The sequence below is a fragment of the Vombatus ursinus genome, unplaced genomic scaffold, assembly GCF_900497805.2.
Source record: "Vombatus ursinus unplaced genomic scaffold, bare-nosed wombat genome assembly UNPS02011334.1, whole genome shotgun sequence".
In the NCBI taxonomy this organism is placed as follows: Eukaryota; Metazoa; Chordata; class Mammalia; order Diprotodontia; family Vombatidae; genus Vombatus; species Vombatus ursinus.
In genome coordinates, this window is record NW_020951112.1 from 5289765 (window position 1) to 5295764 (window position 6000).

The following is a 6000-nucleotide window of genomic DNA, read 5'->3' on the forward strand; positions in this document are numbered from 1 at the left end:
TGAGGAGGAAGAAACACCCAAATTCAGAGGTGGGGGTGGGGGAGTAGGGAAACTCTGGAAAGGCTTGAGACCATGTCCTATATTCTGCAGACTAAGAACTGGCAACCATCATGAAGATATATGTGGAAGCATGATCTCCAACACCCTCCAGGGGACCTGAGAAGGGGCGTGCAGCAGCAGCAGCCAGGGAACACGGAGATCGCCCACCTGTTACTCTTCTTCCTAAAAAGGAAGGGGAAGGAGAGACTAGTTGGGTTTAGGACTGGGGGATGAAACAAATCCTCCACCATCAGGCAGTGATAGCCTTAGTTGGGATATCTATCGCACAGTCTCCGAGGACACAAAGCTATATTTAGAGGAAAAATAACACGAAGGCAATTAGGAGAAGAAGGTCGTCTTACATTTGTGTTTGCTGATGTTCCTGAGCTTACACTTCTGTGTTGCTTTAAGAGTTACAAAAGGTTTTCTTCACTGGAATCCGGTGGGGATAGGCAGGGCAAATATCAGCCTCAACTGACTGAGGATGCTGACTTACCCAGCTGGTAAATTGTGTGTGTGTGTGTGTGTGTGTGTGTGTGTGTGTGTGTTTGCGGGGAGGGGACCTTAAGTTTATAGATTTAGAGTCAGAAGGGACATAAGAGATCCAATCATTTCCTCCGTCCTCCTCCAGAAGCATGGTATAGAGGAAAGAGCATTGGCTCCTACATCTGAGTTGCCTCCATGCTTTCCCTTTCAAATGCCACCTTTGACACTTACTGCCCACATGACCTGGGATAAGTCACAATCTCTCAGGACCACACTTTCCTTTCTGTGACAGGTCATCTAATCCAGCTCCTCAGGATCAAAGAGATGAGGTGACTAGCATATAGGGGTAGGGTAGGGAGATGGATGGGGAGAGGACAGATCATATGGGCAGTAAGTAGCAGAGCAGGAATTTGAACTCAGGCCCTGTGACTCCAAGATGAGGTCTCTTTCCACAGCACCACACAACCTCTACTGCAGGAGAGGGTTAAGGCCCAGAGATATTGAGAGCTTTACCTAGGATCACACAAGTACCAAGAAGTAGGGTCAGTATTTGAACCACCCCTCCCCCTTCCCTGATTTTAAATTCAGTGCTTTTTCATCATAGGCTTCTGAAGTCCGAGGAGCGAGTGTTATCGCCTCCATTATATAAATGAGCAAACTAAAACATATGGAGGTCACATAACATTAAAAATAAAGGATGTTTTGGAAAGACACATCAACTGATGCACAGGGATGTGAGCAGAACCAGGAGAATGTTGTACACAGTAACAGCAATATTCTGTGATGAAGAACTATGAATAACTCAGCTCTTCTGAGCAATATACCATGATCTAAGACAATCCCAAAGGACTCATGATGAAACATGCTATCCACTTCCAGAGAAAGAATGGATATCATCTGAATACAGACTGAAGCATACTATTTTTTGCTTTCTTTCATTTTTTTTTGTTTGTTGAGTCTTCTCCAGTGTGGAAATGTTTTACATGATTGCATATGTATAACCTATATCAGATTGCTTACCATTTCAGGGAGTGGGGAAAGGAAGGAGGGAGGGTTGGACAGAATTTGGAATTCAAAATTTTAAAAAATAACAAATGTTAAAAATTATTTTGACATGTAATTAGGGAAAAAATAAAATATTAAAAGGAAAAAAATGATGTTTGCATAGCAAACCCCAGAAAGGAATGTTTATTGGATGACTTCCTTATCTTTCCCCTCCTTCTCCTCCTCCTCCTCCTCCTCTTTCTCTCTCTTTTAATTCAATTAACTCATGAAACATTTCTTTTTTATATAATTATTTTTAGTTTTCAACATTCACTTCCGTAAGGTTTTGAGTTTGAATTTTCTCCCCCTTCCTCTCTCCCCTCCCCCAGATGGTGTGCAATCTGATATAGGTTCTACTTGTACATTCATATTAAACATATTTTCACATTAGCCATGATGTAAAGAAGAATTAGAACTAATGAGAGGAACCACAAGAAAGAAGAAACAAAACAACAACGACAAAAAAAGTAGAGTAAGTAGTATGCTTCCATCTGCATTCAGACTCCATGGTTCTTTTTCGGGATGTGGATAGCATTTTCCATCCTGAGTCTTTTGGAGTTGTCTCAGATCCTTGCATTGCTAAGAAGAGCTAAGTCTATCAAAATCAGTGGCTGTTACTGTGTACAAAGTCCTCCTGATTCTGCTCATTTCACTCAGCATCAGTTCATATAAGTCTTTCCAGGTTTTTCTGAAATCCGCCTGCTCATCATTTCTTACAGCACAATAGTATTCCATTACATTCATATATCACAGCTTGTTCAGCCATTCCCCAGTTGACGGGCATCCCCTCAATTTCCAATTCTTTGCCACCACAAAAAGAGCTGCTATAAATGTTTCTGTACATGTAGGTCCTTTTCCCTTTTTGATGATCTCGTTGGGATACAGACCTAAAAATGGTATTGCTGGGTCAAAGGGTATGCACAATTTTATAACTCTTTGGGCATAGTTCATGAAACATTTCTCGAGAGCCTGCTGTGTTCAAGGACCTAACAAAGCTGTCTTCAAAGTTCAATTTGATTTCAGCTGACAGAGACCTTAGAGGCCTTCTAGTCCAACCTTTTTAAACAGATGAAGTTAACATCCAGGGAGGATGTAACCAAGATCACAGAGGTAATAAGTAGCAGAAACAGGATTCGAGCCAGGTCTTCTAACTCTGGAGCCAATGCCCTTTCTACTGCACCCCAATCCAGTGAGCTTTTGTTAAGCACCTACTTTATGCCAGACACTATGCTTGAAAATGAAGCAATAATTTAAGAGTTCAGTCTCCCTGTTTTGGAGCAGGGATATGGCAATGATTCATGAGAAAGTTACTTTAAATAGGAACTAAAAACAACTTCATGATCAGGGTGTTTCTTACCAAGGAGTAGATGGGACTGAGCCAGGAGACCACCCAGTGGAGCACTGGGGAACTGGGCTGGGCTCTTTTTTTGTGCAGCATGGTGAGCTCAGAAAACATGGGCGGCCTGCTTTCGAAAAGCTGTGGAAATCCCTCGGCCCAACCCAGGCAGGTTCCCAGTCCATTGTCAGCCCAGAACTAGGTGGACCTTGAAATTATAATTATTTCAACAATTAAGCAAGTTTTCCTTGGACTATTTTTAGTAAATAAATTAATTTACTTAAAAGTGTCTACCACGTCACAGGATTGTGTATTTTGAGTTGGAAAGTACCTTAGAAGTCATCTCTTCCATTCTCATTTTACGGATGAGGAAACTGAGGCTCAGAGATACCAAGTTGACAGAGGACTCAAGATTTACAGATAGAAATGAACTCTCCTAATCTTGAACAGCAATTGGTCTGCTCCCCCAAATCAGCAACTTTTCTGTAAGTTAGAATTTTAGAGACTTGTCTAGGGGCACTGAGAGATTAAATGATTTGCCAAAGTCACATGAGTCAGAGGCAGGATTCAAACCCAGGTCTTTTCCACTTCCAGTAGAGTTCTTTCTCCTCTATATCATACTGCCTCCAAGGTTATGTCGGCTCTTGGGCCGAGATGGAATCGGAATATCAGAGCTGGAAGAGACCTTTGAGAGAACAAGTGGCCCAATACTCATTTTTAAAGTTAAGGAAACTAAGGCTCAGATAAAAGATGGACTCAGTGAGTGAATGGAGGATGCAAGATTTCCTAGTTCCCAGTCCAGGGCTAGAAACATTCAGAGGAGGGAGAAACAAGAAATCAGGAGATCCACGGAAGTCATCTCAGGGAATCATAGAATTGCAGAATCTCAGTGTTCCAAAGATCTCAGAGATTGCCAAATCCAGCCCTTTTCTGAACAAGCAATCCCTCTACCATCTCCTAGACAAAAGTTCATCCAGGCTGTGTTGGAATGCCCCTGACAAAGTGGAGCACATTTTACTTTTGGACAGTTACAATTATTAGGAAGTTTTTTTTGACATCAAGCCTAAATGTCCCTTTTTGTAACCAACTCCCATTTCCTATGGTTGTACCTTCTGAGGCCAAGAAGAAAACATCTAGTCCCTCTTCCACATGGCTTCTTTAGATACCTAAAAACAAATAAGACCATGGGCTTTTCTTCTCTAGCCTAAATATTGCTGGTTCCTTCTCCTGATTCTCATGGCATGATCTAGAGGACTTTCATTATTCTGGTCACCATCCTCTAGATGTGTTCCATAAAATGTGGCATCCAGAGCTGGACCTAATACTGCTTTTCTTTTTACTTCTCTATTCATTTTTTCTATTTTAAAAATTCTGCCATTAACAAAACAACTAAAATGATGATTTCCAGATACACAAAGCAACAGAAAGAAATGATTGTACATGAAACGGAATCTCTATTATGAAGAGCTTGCTTTTGTTTTTAAGTGTATAACAAAGTCAACATGTTTCTTTCAAAACTATTCTTTTTGTGATTCTTTCTGGTCTTCCTTTTCTCCTGTGTATTAAAAAATGCTTCAGTTACTTTCCTTCCTTCCTTCCTTCCTTCCTTCCTTCCTTCCTTCCTTCCTTCTTTTCCTCCTTTCCTCCCTCCCTTCTTTCCTTCCTCTCTCCCTTCCTTGCTCCCTACTTCTTTCCTTCTTTCTCTTTCTAAAAAGAAAAACAAGAGCTTTGAAACAAATATACACAATCAAGCAAAACAAATTCCCACCCTGATGGTGTCTGAAAACGTTTGACTTATTCTACATCCTGAGTCCTTTACCAGTTTGTCAGAAGGTGGGTAGCATGCTTCAAGCTAGGTCCTCTGGGATCCTGTCTAGCCATTGCTTTGATAAGAGTTCTTAAGTTTCTCAAAGTTGCTTTGAACATTGTACTCCAAATGTAATCTGACCAGGGTAGAGTGTGTATATACAGCAAGATTCTTATTCATTCATACTAGACACTGGGCCTCTCTTAATTCAGGTTACTATTGCATCAGCCTTACCACATATTTCCATTCCTATATACTCTAAATTTAATGGAATGTTCCTGGAAGGTAGGAACTTTTTTTGGGGGGGGGAGGGGGCCTTTGTATTTCCAGCACCTAGCACAGTGCCCAGCATATAGTAGGTACTTAATAAAAGTTTGTTGGTTTGGCTAGAGTGATCAGATCTCAAACCTATACAACTTAGTGATGCTGATGTTACATTGGGTCGTAAGGAAGCATGTAGTCTCAACAGCCCCACTGTAGTTTAAAATCACAGTCACAGATTGTTTAGATATCTTAGGCTTCAGGTCCCAGCTAAAATCCCACTTTCTATGGGAAGCTTTTCTCATTCTCCCTTAATATGTCTCATTTGTACATATTTGTTTGCATCTTCTCTCCCCATTAGACTGTGAGCTCTTGAGGGCAGGGTCCTTCCTTCCTTCCTTCCTTCCTTCCTTCTTTCTTCCCTCCCTTCTCTCCTTCCCTCTGTATCCCAAACAGGGCAGCTTGGTGGTACAGTGGATAGAGTGCTGGGCTTGGAGTCAGGAAGACCCTGGCCTCACACACATACTAGCAGCTGTGTGACCCTAGCCAAGTCATTTCACTCTATTTGCCTCAGTTTCCTCATCTTTAAAATGAGCTGGAAAGGGAAATGGCAGACTACTGTAGTATCTTTGCCAAGAAAACCCCAAATGGGGTCGTGAATAGTCAGACACAACTTTATATATCATTATTATTGTTATTATTATTGGCTAGAAATTACAGAAGAGATACAGATTTGCACCAATGCAAGGAGTTTCTGCACCAGGGGTCCCTACCTGATGATTATCATAGTCTGAACAATAACAATAAAACCACAAAAATTTAAAAAAAATAATAAATTAAGGATGTTGGACCAAATGACCTCTAAATTTCCTTCTGACTCTACATCAATGATCCCATGTCCTGTGATTTTATTTCTGGCATCTTCTCAGTGTAAAATTCCTGTCCTCTATCTTAGGATAGTATAAAACTACACCTCCAGCAATACATTCTCTTTATTCACACACACACACACACACACACACACACA